This window comes from Ptychodera flava, chromosome 6 (assembly GCF_041260155.1).
Source record: "Ptychodera flava strain L36383 chromosome 6, AS_Pfla_20210202, whole genome shotgun sequence".
NCBI classification, from domain to species: domain Eukaryota; kingdom Metazoa; phylum Hemichordata; class Enteropneusta; family Ptychoderidae; genus Ptychodera; species Ptychodera flava.
Window position 1 is genome coordinate 25,274,605 of NC_091933.1, and position 19,648 is coordinate 25,294,252.

The following is a 19,648-nucleotide window of genomic DNA, read 5'->3' on the forward strand; positions in this document are numbered from 1 at the left end:
GCCCCTCTTTATTACAAGACGTTGTCAGTTGCTGTCATTTTTATACAATAGGCTTTCAGATAGGCTTTCGGACAACTGACTGTGAAAACAGTTAAGGCTACAGAAAACAAAGGTGGGCAGGCGGGCGAGATTAAAGGCGGGCGGCGACAAAAAGAAGCCGGGCGCACCGCCCGTCAAAAACCCCTCGTGGAGAACACTGGTCAGGGCTCGAACTTAACTTTTTTACCTACTTGCCCTGCGGGCAAGTTTCCAGAAATTTTACTTGCCTGATGAACAAACTTACTTGCCCGATTTTTTTTTTTGTCTGTTTACATTGTTTGGGCAGCTAGAGATCACGAAGACCAAGCAATCTCAAAATGTGGCCGACAGCATCATATCAATGCAAGTTCTGTTTTGTCTGTATTGATAATCGTGTTAATTTTACGATCCATTTGTGTTTGTCTTCGTGATCTCTGCCCACTCGTCCACCAATATTCTAGTGAAGGATTGGGGGTCATATAGCTGAAGGGGTGGCCCATCAATTGATATTCGCATCAGCAAATCTCTTTTCCTGGAGTTTTGAAACTTCCGTTGTCGTTTCCTTTCATATACATATCGCACTTCTGCTTCTTCACTTAACTTTCCACTGAACTCGATGCTGCGATCGCGCCATTAGCTTTATCACCGTCGATTTCTGAGTGGCCAGCCAGTTGAACCTGTACTGTATCCCCTGACACAGATCCTGTTCCGGAATCTGTGACTTTATCTGGCGTAGATTTCAAAAATATACATGAAAACAGGGTGCTTTGCTTCGCTATGATGTAAAGTCTGCGTTGTCTCAGTCAGGTCACCACGTGCAAAGTGGCTGTTGATATTACTGACCAACACCCCCTTGGAGTCACTGGCGACAAACAAGTGCAAGTAATACGTTAATGAATTAGACTTCCCGAGGGAGGAAAGACAACAACTGGATAATCACTCGCTGAATGTTGACGTCAGGCTTGTCGGTTGTGATACCCGCTTCAGTTACTTGAAACTCAATAACAACGAACATTGTTCAACAGAGTTTCTTGAGTTTTTTTTCCCAGAACATGTTAATTTGATCAAAGTCTATCACTTGCCCGACCGGGCAAGTGTAATTTATTTTTACCAGCCCGATGTCAGGTTTTAGTTGCCCCGGGCAAGCGGGCAACCGTTAAGTTCGAGCCCTGACTGGTATTGATGGGTGAAGTATTATAGGAACTCTGAAACTTTCATTAGTTTATGGTCTCTGTATATTTAGTCCCCATGGACACCGTCCGGGGGGACTTATAGGTTTGGTCATGTCCATGCGTGCATCCGTGCATGTGTCCGTCCGTTCGTGCGTCCGTCCGTTCACGCAGATATCTCAGAGATGCAGGGAGCGATTTCATTCAAACTTGGCACAAGGATTACTTCATATGTCATACAGATGCACGTCGCTTTGTGTTGTGATACAATCCAACATGGCCGCCAGGCGGCCATTTTATTATGATTTTTACGCTCCCATATATGCATATGTATATATGCAAATGGGAGGTATTCGTATAAGGTGGCAAAATGGCGTCTGTGTGTATTTATGTAAGTATGTATGTGTGTCTGTTAGTCCGTCCACATCAAAAACTCCTAAACCGTAGCACCTACTGTCTTAATATTTGGTGTACAGGTGCACCTAGGGGTGGAGATGTAAATTTGTTCAAATGAACATGTCAGTGCCAAAAATATGCAAATGAGGGGGAAAAAAGGAAAAATCCTGCAAATGGCTAAAACTCAGTAAGCATTGGTCAGATTTGGTTGAAACTTGGTATGCAGATTTCTTTAGGTATTCTAAATTATTTGTGCAAAAATTGGGATGAAATTTGCATGTTTGTATTTTTAGGGTATTTTTGCCGTTTTTAGTCAAAAAATCTTGCTCTCTGAAATCGCTCGTCTGATTGCTATGAAACTCAATATTCATGTTCCTCAGAATGACCTCAGTCATGCCTTTACAAATTATATTGATATTGTCATATTTGTAATTTTGAGGCAATTTTCCCAATTTTTGATAAAAAATTTTTTAATCCAAAAACTAATGATTTGATAGCTTTGATATTTGGTATACAGGTATCTAAGATTAATCTCAATATAATGTATTGAAGGTATGTTGAAACTGGCAAATTTTTTTTATTTTGGGGGCAATTTTTGCCTTTTTTGGTCAAAAAATTTTTCTCCTAAAACTTCTGATCTGGTAGCTTTGATATCTAGTGTACAGGTTCCTAGGGTTTATGTTAATTAGATATATTTAAAATTAGGATGAAATCTGCAATTTTGTATTTTTGGGGGCAATTTTTCTCATTTTTGGTCAAAAAATTTGTTTCTCAAAATTTACCAGTCTGATTGCTTTGATATTTAGTAAACCGGTTCTTAGGGTTTTTGTTAATGAGGTATATTGAAATTAAGTTGAAATCCGGAATTCTGAATTTTTGGGGCAACTTTGCGAAACTTTCAGTTTTACTGGGATATCTTTCATTTTGTATTTTTAAGATTTTATTTGGTAATTTTATACTGAATTTTATCCTGAAAAAATTCCAAACACATGCCAATAAAAAATTCAGCCAGAGAAGGAAAAGGTGGGAGAGTGGGGAAAAAAGAATGTACAATGGATTGGATAAAAAAGATAATGTACCTCATCGATCTTCCAGACACCACCCCTTATCAAATGGTCCACCCCGATGTATTTTTGTGCACAGTTAACCATGCAGTGTATTTTAGTTTTAAGATGTCAAGTTAGGTAAGGATTTGAAAGGAATAGTCAAGTTCACCACAGTTTAACTTTATCTCTTGTGTCGTCATCCTTGTGTAATTGGTTAAGTTTGTAAGTCGTTCCAGATGTGGATGCATCATCTGTTCTGGAAGAAAACAATGTTTACTTTTCCCTGTAGGGTTTCTGAGTTGATGATTGTATGTTGAAATTTCTCCATGTATCTGGTATATGGGCAAAGTGTAAACATTGGTTGCATGTTATGTATTTCAGTCTATGTCAAATATTGTAAATGAAAATCAAGAACAGTTTACTGTGTGCTTGTAAAAGATAACATATTTGTCAATACATAAACTGCCTTGCAGATTGATTGTCTTAAAGATTATCACAGAAGTAGAAAAGGAAAAGAAACTAATCAAATTGCTGTAACATATTCACTCTCAGTTCCTGTAGGCCTATACTTAACTATTTTATCATTACATTCAGCTGTTTGTTATATCTTTATCACTCTCCATGGGCCAAGGCACACTTGGGGTCAATGTCATCACTCTGTGCCAGTCTGTGTATGTCAGTCTGTCTGTATATGTATGCCCATGTTTCATACAATTGTTGACTTGTTTTTATAACTATATGGGAGCGAACAGTGATGTTGTCACTATTTTTTCATGTACAGAGCCATAACTCAGACATGTTGCAACCGATTTTATTCAAAGTTGGTACAAAGACATTGACCAATGTCATAGATATGCATGTCAATTTGTTTTGTGATACGATCCAATATGGCTGCCGGACGGCCATTTTATTACAATTTTTCATGTACAGAGCCATAATACTCAGACATGTATCAAGCGAATTTATTCAAAGTTGGTACAAGGAGATTGACAAATGTCACACATATGCATGTCAATTTGTTATGTGATACGATCCAATATGGCTGCCGTGCGGCCATTTTGTTACGATTTTTTCATGTACAGAACCATAATACTCAGGCATATCTCAACCGATTTTATTCAAAGTTGGTACAAGGACATTGATTTATTTATACATATGTATGTGGATTGGTTTCACGAGATGGTCCAATATGGCCACATGGTAGCAATTTTGTTATGGTTGTTTCATGTCGAGAGCCATAACTCTGGCAAGTCTCAACTGATCTTATCCAAAGTTGGTACATGAACATTGACTTATGTTATACATATACGTGTTGATTTTTAGTACTTTGTGCCCTGTGGGCACAAGGTACTAATGTGATGGCGCGGCCCAATATGCCCAACACAGTGGGCCGTATGCCGTGGATGCAGGTATCTCAGAAACGCTTCAGTAATTTTTTCTGAAATTTGGTCTGGTGGTCACTTGGGCATGTATCTCAAACGGTCTTTTTTCTTTTTTTGATTGAATCATTTTAAAGTCACTTTTTAGCTTTTTTTTGAAAACCACTATTTTCAATTTTTCCTCAAAACCACCGATTTGATTATTGTGATGTTTGGCATGGGTGTTCGTATAGTTGAAATGCCATCAGAAATGTTCAAAATTAGGTGATACATGCCTTGTATTATTTTTAAACAATATTTTTATCCATTTTTATTTTATATTTACTTGATTTTGACTCACTTTCGCTAAAGTTACCGTCTGCGCATGCGCACAACTGTAGGACAAAATCTGAGTTGAAGAATCGAAACGGACGCCATCTTGTTTCTCGGTCTGGTCACATTTTTTACGTTTTAATCGTTTCAGTGTGTATTTCAATATGTTTCATAGTTATGAAGTTGACAATGATGCACTTTTGCGGCTGTCCTGTATTTTTTTGTACAAAAGGCGCCTTTGATCGACTGACGAATGATGGCCTCTGTAGGCGATAATCACCGGTACCGGCAGGCATATCATACTGAGGAAGTAATCTACTGGCCCATATAGGTCAGGGGCTCAATTAGGGGAGAACCACTTGATTTCTGGGGGTGTATGGAGGATTTTGAGGAAAAAAAATTGTCACCAGGTGAAATGTAAGAAGAAAATTAAGTCTGTAATGGCTTGAGAAAAAAAAAATTCTCATAATAGAAGTAAAAAAGGAATTGTCACAATGCACTTGAAATGAGCAATATTTTGGAAACTTAATTCTCATGTGTTCTTTGCTGGCATGCTGCCATAGGCATCGCAAATGTTTTTACCACAAACAATTCTTATGTGTTTTTTCCAGCACTTATGATATAAGCATTCACTACTTTACACCTCAGTACACTCAATGTTTTCCTTCCCTTTTCTGACCCAATAAATCATATTTCAGGATTTCTGTTGCAATATCTCAATGGCATAGGCAATAGCTTGATGGGACTATTTGACTTCTGTAAATTGTGAAAATTTAAAACACAAGACAGGAGTCAATAAACTAGTTTTAAAACCAATATATTATTCTCTCAATATAAATATGTTGGAAAGATTACAAGTTGACAATGAAAATTTGAGGAACAACAAATATAATGAAATACAATGTGTGAGCCTTGTTTCTCTGACCACAAAAGATAACATCTCCCCTGAGAACTTAAAAGGAATTGACTGTTTTAAAGAAAAGCAGGTATAGTACTGATCACAGTTGATTTGCCAAAAAAGTATTCTATAATTTAAAGTTGTATATATACTAGACTTTCCATTTTGTTTTCATTTGTTGGAATGTAGAATGAATACATAAAACTATCCTGTGATATGTGAAACACTGGCTTAAATTTGAAAAATTGCACTGCTGCTCCATTTGAAAAAAAAATTGATGTAGGTCTGACAGAAATAAAAAATTAATATCACTCTGACTGGGAAAAAATTGCTCCCATACCCCCCCCCCAAATCAAAAAGTTCTCCCCTTAATACACGCATGCGCATATAACAAGTTAGCGTTGTTTTGCAAGCTTCAAGGAGTTTGAAGAATCAAACCGACGCCATCTTGTTTCTCAGTCTGGTGCGAATTTTGACGTTTTAAAGTTTTTAGCATGTATTTGATGATGTTTTGTAAATATGAAGTTCACAGTTTTTGTTGCTGTCGTGTATTTTTGGCACGAAACGCTCCTTCGATAGACTGAAGAATGATGGCCTCCGTACTCGGTACTCACCGGGTACCGGCAAATCCATTGCTTTGGCGAGGCAATCCCATAGGTGGCCCGTACTAATAGCTGGATGAGAGCAAGGGAACGCTCTCTCCTTCTACCTCCATGTCATAACAAACTAGTGTCGTTTTATGTTGATGTACTGTCCTTTCGACACAGCGATAACTTTTAGTTTTCTGTAGCATATTTTGGGTAATTTCGTCAGTTGTGCATTGATTTTGACATCATTGTTGACTTTGATCGCTAAAGACAGTGTTATGTTGACCGATTTACCAGGAAGTACGCGCACTTCAGAATCACATAATCGGCATAATCCGACATGGCAATTTGGCATGATCATCAGATCATACATGATCACGATAACTAATGTGGTTTGTTTCACTGTTGTTTAATACCTATATTTCCACTAAAAGACCATTAGAATTTCCTCGTGGCTACTTGAAATCGTGCACTGGCATGCATGTAGTTGTCAACATCACTATGCTTGAATGCAGTAGACTCTTACTATGAATATATTGACTGTCACTGCATATTGCATATGTGTGCAAGTCACTCCGTATCATATCAAAAAATGTAGTGTTGCGACGTTTGAGCTGCCAGAAGCCAGAATTTACAGTTTACGAGAAAGTTATCTTACATGTAAAACTCAGTTCTACTGTGAACAAAATGCAAGCTATGTTGTATAACTATCATGAATAGCATAATATTTTGTACCTATCACCGTGTCAGAAAATCAGAAGGAAACAAACCAGTCAGACAAACTGTGGTCAGGATGATGCTGTCCAATTTTAATATTTGTCTCTTGGCACACACCAGATGCTCATGACTGTAACCCGTAGAAAACTGAACGACTTATCAAGTAGTTACTGTGTAGTGATTAGGTCTGTACCGACCAAAAACGACCTATTTTTGGGAAAATAAGTGGTTGGAACTTCATACATACTTATTTTGTGATCATACCGGTACATACCTAATTGTTTTACGTCCGGAGAGCATAACAACTTATTTTGTTATCTACTTGGTCAAAATAAACAATACGTTTAATTTCTTACAGACTTATGTTGTTTTGGGCCGGTGTCGTGATTTTAAGTCTGCACAATAGGCATACGCTGCATATTCGGAAATGTGTGATAGTTGATTTTGATGTTCAACAAATTGTGTGAAAAAAACTACCATTTGACTTTGATCGGTACAGAAAATCAATCACTGACTTTTTATGTACGTTTTGCGAATGATCAGTTCTCATTGAAAGCGTGACTGTTTCCACAGAAAAAAGACAAAAAACAATCAGACAGTTCGTGTCCGTGTCGGCTACATGGACGATCTGCCAAAAAACACTTTGCGAAAAATGAACGTTGAGCTCGACGTAAAATATGGTTGAACTTATTTCACGTGCATATCTCCCTTTAAAAGCCTAGTCTTTCAAAGAACTGCAACTCAAAAATAACGTATATCTGGTTCTTTTGTGTTTTCTTACCGGGCCCTTTCAAACATGAACTACGAGTCCGATCACAGAGTAGATTGAAAGCTATACGACTACGTATGATGCCAGGCAGCTATCCCAGCGTAATAAGCATAGTTTCAACATCGACTCACACCGGACGTGCGCGATGAAAGTCATCATTGAGCCAAGTTTGTAAGTCACGAGACTTGTATGTCGGAGACGTTTTTGCAGAGCGTTGTGATGATCTGGTATTAAAAGGTTTACATGTAATGGATTTTCTGTCGTTTTAGCTTTTCAAACGCGAGCTCGCATACAGCTGTGTTCGATCACGTTGCTAGCTGGCTGAGTGCGTAGGTCACACGGGTCAGACTTTGAACCCAAGACTTCAGAATCACGCCTGATGATGTCATAGATCATGTGAAGATTTCTTAATGATTGGTCAGATTATTGTAGATCATGAGAAGATTTCTTTATGATTGGTCAAGTTGCCAAAAGGTCACGGGTCAAATCCTAAGCGGCAAATTAAATCTGATATGCACTGGTGGGACGTTAGGACGTTTTGAGTGAGAGAGAAAATCGTCACCTCTTTCCGCTCAGATTTTGACACAGTTTCGCGTAAAATTACTGTAGGACATAATCATTAAGGGTATGTACAGGTTAGCTATGAATTTAAAACGAACAAACAGCGTTTACGATGCGTTGATGGCCCTTGGATGACCGATTCTGAGATCGACCGTGATATCGTCCCATAGAACACGAACACAATCCATATGCATAGTTCGATCGAAGCATGGAGGCAGGAGAGACCGAAGAGATTGTTTAAAAATTCGGTAAGTAATTTCCAATACGCCTTATCCACGAGTTGTCTCTGTAATTTTCGCAGTTTTCACTTCTTTAGTCACGCTATATTGATGTCATTGTTGGCGAACCCTGTTCAAGTATACGAAACGAACGGACGGTGTTGGCAAAAATTAAACCATGATGGAGGTTGGTACCTCAGTATGGACAGTGAAGTGTACTCCACACTGTCTATCTGATTCTCTGTGCGTTAATTACAAGGAGAGTTGTAGTAACGAATAGAGCCAGGCTATTATCTATTATTTTTACTCATTGAGTCAAAATTTTGACCGGATTGATGATATACAACAGATACTCATATATTTTTATTATTTAAACTTTGACCTGGTTTTAATATTTATTATAAAGGGATACTTTTTGATTTACATTTCTTCTGTTTGAGATGTGCTGAACCCCAATCACCACCGGTCAGTAGTTGTAGTTTGGAATGGTGTGTCACTAATCAATGGGGAAAATGAGGCTGAAAAGCAAAGATTTGGTAATCATACTGAACATAATTTATAGATATGTCATGAGTGTTTTTATCAGAAGGTAAATTATTTTATATCAATTATTATAATTTCATTTAAGCACGTGAATGCTCTTTCCATGAATATTTATATTAAGGATAGTCGACGAAGTACAAGCAATTTCACTCTCCACATGTAATGACATCCTTGTCTGTTATTTATCATTTTTATTCTCAGTGTATCTATGGGCAAAGGCCAAGAAGCTGAACAGACCAATGTGAAGTTTCAGAACAAGATCGGAAAGTATAAGGATGGCATCAAAAACAACTTTTGATAATGTGAACAATCAAATGCAGACTTTAAGACGTGTTCTGTTGGGTTTTTCACATGAATCTCCTCTTCCACTATGAAATAAAGAGCTTGCAAACTTGACATCAGAGAACTGCTTCTTGTGTTGTCTGTTGCTTCTTGTGCTGTCTTGTTCCCTATGTTGAGGTAAGACTAATTTTTAGTTTCTTTCATGGCAAGTCTATCCACTACAGTTCATTACAAAATGATTCTGAACCGAGTAAATTTGTAATGGATGGAAGTATTGGGAAGGCTACTATGTACACTGTCCCATGAACTCTGCTGGAAGCTGCCCTCTGTCTTGGGTATCACTGTCCATTTTTCAGTTGTTGACCTGGTATATCAAGTTTAGAAGCATGATAATTATGATCATACATAAAATGTTGGATATGGCTGCATCACTGTTGTCAATTCCTGGTTTTGCAATATTTTCATGCATCGAGACTTGAATATATAGGCATCATGTATGCTAATTTTTAAGAACATACATACTTATTGTCAAGAAGTATGTATATATGCTAATTAATATATGTAAATTTTACATACCAATTTTACCTGCTTATATATGCTAATTAATATATGTAAATTTTACATACCAATTTTACCTGCTTATATTTACGCGCTTTAAGTATGTATTGTTAAGTGGTTATGCTAATTTTTAGGTCTGTATGGCCGATGCCTACCTAGCTAATTGACATTTTTCGGCCTATACACATACTTAGTAGTATGTACAGACCTAACTTTGGCCATAGACAAAAGGAACAAGTCTGTAACGAAACAAGTAGGTACAGTGTTTTCATTAGAAGCCGGCAGCCGGCGAAATTGTACGTCTGTGACAGCACTTTCGCCGGCTGTAATTTGGGGGAAAATATTATAAAATGGCACAAACTTTGGTTAATACTTCACAAATTATGACCATCGACTGAGTGACAAAAGTACACGACGTTTGGGCTTGGCGCGACAAACGAGCCAAAAACGGACGAACGTGCACACGTATAGTAGGCAAGGCTCCGTACGCATAGTGTACAACTTGGGCTATGTATACATACAACGTCTTTTTATGCGAGGTCAGACTAGGTCAGTGTACTGTTCTAATATCTTATATCATTGGGTGAAAGTACCCCTGTCCTCTGTAAGCGGCAATATCATTGGGTATATTTCCCTGACCTCATTAATATTCTGCTACGAGTCAAAACAATAGGGACCGGCCATAGGAAAGCGTGTAGCTGTCAGCGATCACGTTTTGATGTGGTAATGAGCCGAGTGCAGCCGTCCGATGAATGTATCAATATAATTTTTTTAGTATTTTGGTGAGGTGTTCTTCAGAGAGCGAAATCAAAGTCATGCATCGCCAACATGTTGTATTACGTGCGCTAAGTACGCGTACGCGACTATGACGCCAGAGCAAGGGATTTGTTTATAGAACTGTTCTAGAAAGTAGAATTACGTGATCAACCATCTACGTTAAAATGCTAAAATCCTGAGAGTGGTCAGTTATAAACTCACGGTTGTGGTTGCAATTCGATATTTTACCCCGAAAACGGTGATTTGGCGGTGTACAAAATTTTGAGAAATATTGTACGTCTCAGGGCTAGCTTTTCACGTACATTTCTTGTGATTTCAACTCAAAGGAAAGTGGAATGGGCACGCTCTACCATATCTGCCGCCTGCTCTAAATTTAGCACGCGATCCATGCTTTCATGTACATTTGTAGGTAAATGGCCCGATCATGAAACCTTTCAATGCTGGAAAAAGTGTCTCAATTTTATCGACTAAGTTTTGAATCTAGTAATAAATAACGTGTTTTGCCCCGCGTGAACTCTGTTAATTTTCTCGGTAAAAAATATCCAATTTTGTAGCATTTGCAGACGGTAGGCAAATTTATAATTTATGTAAATATTATTCACGTAGTTCATTAGATACATCACAGCAAGCTGGAGACTTCCCCTCATCTGTTTTGGTGGCGATGCAATGTTTTTCTTTTTTGCTATTGATACATGTACTAGTGCGTGACTGCTGGGGGAAAAGAAAGCAACACAACATTTTTCAGGACTTGTGTATTTTCTTTGATACAGCATATGCTTATGGAAAAAAGAGACAATATTTTTCTTTCACACGTTTCAGTGTACTGCACTTAAAAGGTCAGTCATAGAGGTAGGAAGCCCATTATAGTTGTTACTGATACTGCAAACACTTTTCTATTGTCATTTGTTGCATCTAACTGAAATGTGTATTCACAAACTTTTTAGAGGCCTTTTGTGAACTGCAGGTGAAAAATAAAAAACAAACTCCAATGCCAACCCTGAGGCTGTACGTCAAGTTGTTTTACTGCTAGAGCAGCTAACTTTTTGTTTCATTGAATGGTAAATAAAGGGGTTGTATCTCACACTTTTCATCACTTTGAGTTTCTGCATGACATGATTGTGCATACTGAGTGTAATTATTATGCAAGTATTCCCTGTATTCTTGATATCAAAAAAAGTCAAAACTGACTTTGTCCCTTTAAACTGAAAGAGAAAAGGAACTACTTACCTGGGATTTTCTAACGACTCCTGTATAATTTTAGTGTGACATGTTTTAATATGAACAACATATTCTTTTAATTGAAATGTAAATTCGATACTACATTCAGCTTGGCATTAATCACAAAAAAGTTTTTCGCCAAATTCATGGAATATCTGCCAGTAGTTGTAGTACTCTTTATTAGTCCCCACGGACACCGTCCGGGGGGACTTATAGGTTTGGTCATGTCCGTGCGTGCGTCCGTGCGTGCGTCCGTCCGTGCGTCCGTCCGTTCACGCAGATATCTCAGAGATGCCTGGAGCGATTTCATTCAAACTTGGTACAAGGATTACTTCATATGTCATACAGATGCACGTCGATTTGTTTCGTGATACGATCCAATATGGCTGCCAGGCGGCCATTTTATTACGATTTTTTCATGTACAGAGCAACAACTCAGGCATGTTTCAACTGATTTTATTCAAAGTTGATACAAGGACATTGACCAATGTCATAGATATGCACTTCAATTTTTTGGTGATACAATCCAATATGGCCGCCGTGCGGCCATTTTGTTACGATTTTTTCATGTACAGAGCCATAACTCAGGCGTATCTCAATCGATTTTATTCAAAGTTGGTACAAGGACATTGACCTATGTCATACATATGCACGTCAATTTGTTTTGCGATACGATCCAATATGGCCGCCAGGCGGCCATTTATTATGATATTTTCATGTACAGAGCCATTACTCAGGCATGTTTCAACAGATTTTATTCAAAGTTGGTACAAGGACATTGACCAATGTCATAGCTATGCACATTAATTTGTTTTGTGATACGATCCAATATGGCCGCTGTGCGGCCATTTTATTACGATTTTTTCATGTACAGAGCCATAACTCAGGCATATCTCAACCGATTTATTCAAACTTGGTACAAGGACATTGACCTATGTCATACACATGCACATTGATTTGTTTTGTAATACGATCCAATATGGCCGCCGTGTGGCCATTTTATTACGTTTTTTCATATCCAGAACCATAACTCAGACATGTATCAAGCGATTTATTCAAAGTTGGTAAAAGGAGATTGACCAATGTCATACATATGCACGTTAATTTGCTTTGTGATACGATTGGTCATACATTTGCACGTTAATTTGTTTTGTGATACAATTCAATATAGCTGCTGTGCGGCCATTTTGTTATGATTTTTTCATGTCCTGAACTCAGACATGTATCAAGCGAATTTATTCAAAAGTATTTTTATCACAGTATTTTTATCACAGACCTAATGAAGAGGACTCTATCCTCTCTGAGGACCTGTAATCAAAGTACCCATTAACAAGTGGGGACTGTGTCATCAACGATGACTTGTTGAATATAACAAAAGTTACTGTTGCTTCCCTGTTGATTCTAGTACACTGTAATATCAACACATAGGATGATAACTTAGGGCACTGACCATCTCTGTAACTGTTTGTGTTCTCATGACGATGCTGAAGTTATTTTCGTATTCGTTTTCGTATTCGTTTTCGTATTCGTATTCGTATTCGTATTGGAGTCACTGACAGAAATTGGTATTTTTAGTCCAGGTTTCAGGTATGAAACGTGCAAGATATGATATTTACTGAGGTTTAAATATTGTGATAATTTGATTCGTAATTTCATCTGCCAAATTTTGTTAAATTTACATAAATTTGCATTTGCAGATTTTAAAGAATTTTGTTTACCTCATCTTACTTGAAAAAATTACTTAAAATCGGTTGGAATCTGGTAAGGCAGCATCTTCGCTTGCCAATGTCTCTTGACCGGGCAGCTGGATGCACCCCGAAATCAGGTAGTTAGTGCCAAGTAATGGGACTCGTAAGACCGGACGATGGTAAGGCAGTTGTTGTGCAAAGGAGCTGCCCCGGACTGTACCATTATTTTGCGGGGGGGGGGGGGGGGTGTGACAGATTTTGTGAGGCGCTGCAAAACGGGTGACTGTTGAAAGCTATGATGAACGGGGGACTATCCAGGATAACCATCTAAATAAAAAAATGTGAAAATTGTTATATCCGGTCATCCTTTTGGACTCACTTTAGAATAATCATATCCATTTACAATTTGTATTTCAAGTATTTTACTTGATTTTGATATGGCTCTCCGTAGACCTGAAATAAATTATAATAACAATACAATACTTTACAAAGCTCTATCGCTCAACAACACACTCAGGGAGTGCGGTAAGGCAAAAATTACAAAATTGCAAGTTACGATGAAGTTGTACGTGTTGCTACAGGGGAGAAAGTAACAGAAATCAATCACATGTGTAGTTTATCTTTCAGAGTAAAGATGTGAGCAATAATAACATAAAACCGGACCGACCGATAATTCATGTATTACATTCAATCAGGGCTCAAAGTAGCGACAATTTTCAGTCGCATAGGCGACCAAATTTTATGAGATTGCGACTGAAATTTTTTCAAGACATTTCTCCTGACATGATCAAATTCAACATGTATTCGCTCAATATTCACGAAGCATTGTCCCGAAAGGCTGCGACCCCAAAATATGCATTGAATAACCATAGCCGTTGAGCGGAGTTACTCGAAGGTTTGAGCGTGTTCTCTCCACTGCACAGCGCTGCCAATGTGTCTGCTGATGTTATCTTGAATGAGCTGTCAAAATATCCCATGAATTTAATGATAAATTTTACTACAATCCAATCAAGTATCAGAAGCAGTTTTAGTGCTGTCACATCACTTTCAATTGAACCAATCGTAATCCAAGCATAAAATGTCATCAAAATATAGCTGACAAGGGAAAACAAGTCCATCAACAAGTAACTGCAACATGTTTCATGCGTTCACGTGCGTAATGAATATTCGCCATAGTGGCATGTGACCGGCTAGACCATTTCCGGAAATCGTCCTTTAGAAAGCAGATCAAAGCATCGATTTCATCAAGCTTGGACTGGATTAGCCTGTTTTATAAAGGTTTTCGCTTTCAGCTAGATCTTAAGAGCAAGCAACTTTGTTGAAATATCATGGCAAATCTGCCGGGTAGCGACTGCAATTATGTAGAACAGACCATGAATGTACAAAAATAGAACAGACGTATCTTGGCGTTCGACCCGGGCGATCGACAAACACTGGGATTTAGCGCATATACGTTCGAGTTTTGTTCTCTTGCCTACAAAATATCCATCGAAAGTTGATAGTTGCTGCATTTCTATTCAGAATTTTTGCTGAAAAAAGTAGCTATCTACGGCTAGCGGCTTAATGTCCCCCAAAATAGTAGGCCTACTGCTGAAAGTTTTTGGAGTGACCTGCAGAACGGAGTTGTAGAGCGGGGCAAACTACGTAACAATAAAACTGGATCGCACAGTAACAAATGACGGAAACCGATCGAGCCAGTCGCGACAGTTACTAGACTAGCTGAAGTCTATTTATCATAGAATACAGGTATTTCTCGAAATTTCGCGATACAAATCAATTTCCATGCATTCTGATGTATCTTATCATAATGCAATTGATCAACATGTTCAGGCAATGACAGTTGACGCAAACGCAAGGAAAGAAAAAGAGATGGGCCGTACTCAAATAAAGACTCTGACAACAGCTCACATATTAATTTAATCTTTATTAGGGAAACAAATGTACCGATGGGGACATAGGTCTCTGATACCATTTTATTCATCTCGTTTTCTTTTATGACGCTTTCCCACATCATATGAGATGATATTTTCTTTGCGACAGCAGTCTAAATATAGCATGTTATATATATAATATTTAAGGTTTTCGTGACACTACAAAAGCCTCTAATATTTTAAAGGTTCAAGGTTTGCCCCTAAAATTTCGACTTAGGGATATGCGATCAATTGATAATGTTAACGTTGAGCCCTGCATTCACTGTCGTTATGACGATCACTTTCAAAGAGATATCAGTTTAAAACAAGAAAATTACCTTTACAACTCGTCAAATTGGGCGGGTCAGCTAAATTTCCATTATCGATACTAATAAATGATGTCAACAGAGTGTTGACGTTGGTTGTTGTGATAGAAGTTGATACGAAAACGAATACGAATACGAATACGAAAATGATGTTTGTTTAAAAAATCTTTCCTCCAAAGACTACTACTGTCCCAGGTCCCACAGGGGCTCCTTAGCTTTGTAGTCTGCTAAATAGATCGATTTTCGGCTCCATCTATCAATCTCGTGGTCGATATGCCTGCCACTGTAACCTAGTGAGTATTTAGGTTACAATGGCGGGCATATCAACTACGGGATCGATAGATCGAGCCGAAAATCGATCTATTTAGCAGACTACCCAGCTAAGGAGCGCCTGTGTAATGGTCGTTTGTTTTTAAAATCTCTCCTCTAATGATAGCAACGATATCTTTCAATCTAGGGCCTAAAAAGATTGGATCTTTTTCAACTTACATTCTCAAATATTGAAGTATTGATATATTGTCATAAAAGCACTTAAAGTTCTGTAAAGACAGAACTTTTATATAAAACGTACGAAATTTGGACTAAAAATAAAAAATTTTGTCAGTGACTGCAATACGAATACGAATACGAATACGAAAACGAATACGAAAACGAATACGAAAATAACTTCAGCATCGTGTTCTCATGGAAAATGTCATCAGACAGTGAACAGTGAAGAAAGGACAAACAAAACAAATGATATGAGTAAGATGGTACATTGTTTCTACTTAACACAAAAAACCACAAACAGTTTTTGTTTTTAAAATACAGACTTTTTTACACTGACATTCAACAAAACTGGATAAATTGCTGTTCAAAATACCTTGCCAATGTTATGCTGCCGCCGCCGCGACACGACGTCCCCACCCCAACCTCGGCTTCCTTCTCCACCTATAATTTACATTTCTCCGCCTGGGCAAATTTCTACCGAAAACCCTGAGGTATCTGCCACAAAAACAGCTTATATACAGATTTATTTACAGACTTATGGATAACTTAAATAAGTATGTGAGTTTTATAAGGGAAAACAACATTTCCATATAATTGTATATTCAGTTTTTATCACAACTGGAAGTTGTGATATAGAGGTGGTTTCAACCGGTGTTTGATGTCGTCCATTTCCGTAAACGACAAAAAGTCGAAAACTGCTGAACAGAGTGCGTTGATATTTGATACTGATACATAGACTGGTTCCAAGGTTCCAATTCCGAAAAATGGAGCCAAACGGAGTGCCGGTTAGATAGTTTTGGGAAATTTCTAACCCCCCTTTTTATCTAATTGATTTTAGGGGTCTTTCATACATGTAGTTTTGGAATGTACACCAATCCTGCATTGTGGACTGTTTTATGAGTTGTTGAACAGAAATGAGGTTTTGATGAATGTTAGAAATATGCAGGATGGCTGATTCGAAGTATAAGAGATTTCTATGCTCTTTTGGGCATCAAAAGCAATAAAAAAAACATATTTCATAGTTTAGATTCTCACTTTTGAGATGACCCTAGGCATTTGTTAAGTAAACATCCTTGAGTCAATATACAGACTTTGACATTCCAGAGATTAAGTATCCACAACCTCACATGTTACAGTCTTTCACTACAATGGTATGGCCGAAACCCATTGTTATCAATGGAGAGTGTGGACCTGTCTACAGGAAATTGGGGTGAACAGGTTGTAGTTATCAAGGTAGCACCAGCATAGAGTCCTGAGCATCTGTCCATGTGTTCTCACAGCAAATTACAGGGAAAAAAATATTTGAGAAGTTTCTCTCCTTTAAATAGAAGTATATTACAATTTAAACCTGTCATGGATAGATTGCTCTCAAATGATCTGAAACACAGTTATTGCCATTAGCAACAAATCTGTAGCAAGATTTATGTAAAGTTCATGAACTTACACAAGGTATTAGACAAAAGATGACCATGACTTTGCAACTTTTCAACATTTATTTCATTCAGATTTCCTCAGTTTAGTGTATAATTTTGTAATCTTAATTACTGTCAACTTAGCTTTACTAACTTATTCATACCTCATTATTCTTACACTACTGTTATACCACAAAATTCAAGAGATGCATATATGATTGTCACTTAACAAACAATTTACAAATATGTCTTCTGCTTTTTCTCCATATACATATACATGTCTCTTTTCTCATAAAAATGAGCTTAAAATCGCAATGTGAAAAATAGTCTTTCAGCTATATGTTGCTCATTGACTTCGTGGTGTGTCTAATTCACAGTGAGTGGGGTTGTTGATAAATGCTGATAACACTAGGCGGTCATTATGTCCAAGCGCCATTGGCGGTATTTTTAACATAATGACCATAGGTCATGATCACAACTGGAAGTTGTGATATAGGGTCAGCTTCAACCGGTGTGGGACAGTGTCCATTTTCCGTAAACGACAAAAAGTCAAAAACCGCTGAACAGACTGCATTGATATTTAGTAGAGATATTCAGACTAATTCCGAGGTTCCGATTCCGAAAAATGGAGTCAAACGGAGCAGCGGTTAGATAGTTTTTGGAAATTTCTAACCCCCCTTTAACTAATTTATTTTAGGGGTCTTTCATATATGTAGTTTTGGAATGTACACCAATCCTGCATTGCGGACTATTTAATGAGTTGTGGAACAGAAATGAGGTTTTGATGAATGTTACAAATATGCAGGATGGCTGATTCAAAGTATCAGAGATTTTCATGCGCTTTTGGTAATAAAATTGATAAAAAACAACATATTTAATGTTTTAGATTTCTCACATTTGTTATGACCCTTAACATTACAGACTTAGTGACATAACTAGCTGCTGGACCTGTTTACTGGCGCATTGATTTAAAGACAAAGATCGTTTTATTTTGTAATAAGGACGTGTGATTTCGTAAAACATAGTCTATTAGCCTGGAAATGTGATTTTTGCGAATATTGCTTACCCCACTGACAAACAGTGTGGTTTGAAAATGGCTGGAATTCGCTACTTCGGGACTTTGTTTTCTGTGTGGATTTACTGACAAACTCCAAACCCGCAGCACCTACCCATTCAGTATTTCATGTACAGGTGTACCCAGAGATAGAGTAGTTTCACAATGTGCCAGTTGTGATCAAGTGCCATTGGCGCTATTTTTATATTTAGTTTGCTTTTCACCATATTGTATGTCCTTCCCTGCACTACGTAATTCAAAATTAAATATTGTTTTTTACCCATACATACTTGAGGGGCAAGCTTATTTAGTCTCATACATTAAAGATGCACTGTTGACCTACAGAGTCCAAACTTTTTATCATTGTATTGTCGATACATGTAGTTGTACACTCCAAATACTAAGTACAAGTGTGGTGAGTGTATTATTATTATTATTATTATTATTCTTTATTTCAGGCCATAAACCCATACAGTAAAATGTACAAAAAATACAACATTACATCTAAGAAATAAAGCTAGAAAAAACTTAATAAAGAATACTCTTACAATGTTTCCAGAAACTGGACTGAAAATAAGAGTCGGAATTAACACAGCTGCGAATAACAGGGTTTTCGCTTTTCCACAACCGTTCACAAAATACAAACAACAATTTACGGTGAAGCGAGGTAAAATTCAGAATATTTCTGCTAACAAAGTTTAAACTTATACTTGTATCACGCTTCAGATTAAATATCAATCTCAATGTATTATTGTAGGCTACTTTCAGTGAAGACATTTGTTTGACACTGTAATTACACCAAACATTAAGACAATAAACGCTATATAAAAAACTCTTGTAAAGAGTACACTTCACTTTATGTGAGCAATTGCAAAAATTACGTAAAATAAAATTAGCTCTAGCATAAAAACACCGCAGCTGCCGTTGCACATCAGCATCATCTGTACCTGAAGAAGACATAATATAGCCAAGATACTTTACAGCGGAGGCGACTGGAAATGGGACACCTAATTTGCAAATTACCCAGCTGTATTGCTGGCCATATAGTGAATTCACTTGGTAATTAGCGAGCGACTATGGTAACTTGTCAGCGATATCGTTTTTCATTTCAGTCAGCTGCAGACACTTTGTGCAAGCAGGGGGTATGTTGCCACAAGCTTATCTGGGTTTGTATAATTCAGTATAGGGGTGGCTGCTTGTTGCTTCATGGGATTGAAAATGAATAAAGATAATTATATTTGTTTTGATATAATGGGGATATAATACACTACACCACTAAATAAAGATAATTTTTCAATCTACACCTGTGGTCTCATTTACT

General features: G+C 37.5%; 1 protein-coding gene and 1 long non-coding RNA gene across 2 annotated transcripts in view; both read left to right on the forward strand.

Annotated features, from left to right (window-relative positions):
* The window catches only part of LOC139135306 (egalitarian protein homolog), a 40,040-nt gene that overhangs the window by 12,265 nt on the left and 8,127 nt on the right, over window positions 1-19,648 (forward strand). The window lies entirely within an intron of this gene.
* LOC139135302 (uncharacterized) lies at window positions 7,121-9,019 on the forward strand. The gene is made up of 2 exons (XR_011552966.1): window positions 7,121-8,100; window positions 8,815-9,019. It is a non-coding gene; the product is annotated as an uncharacterized lncRNA (long non-coding RNA).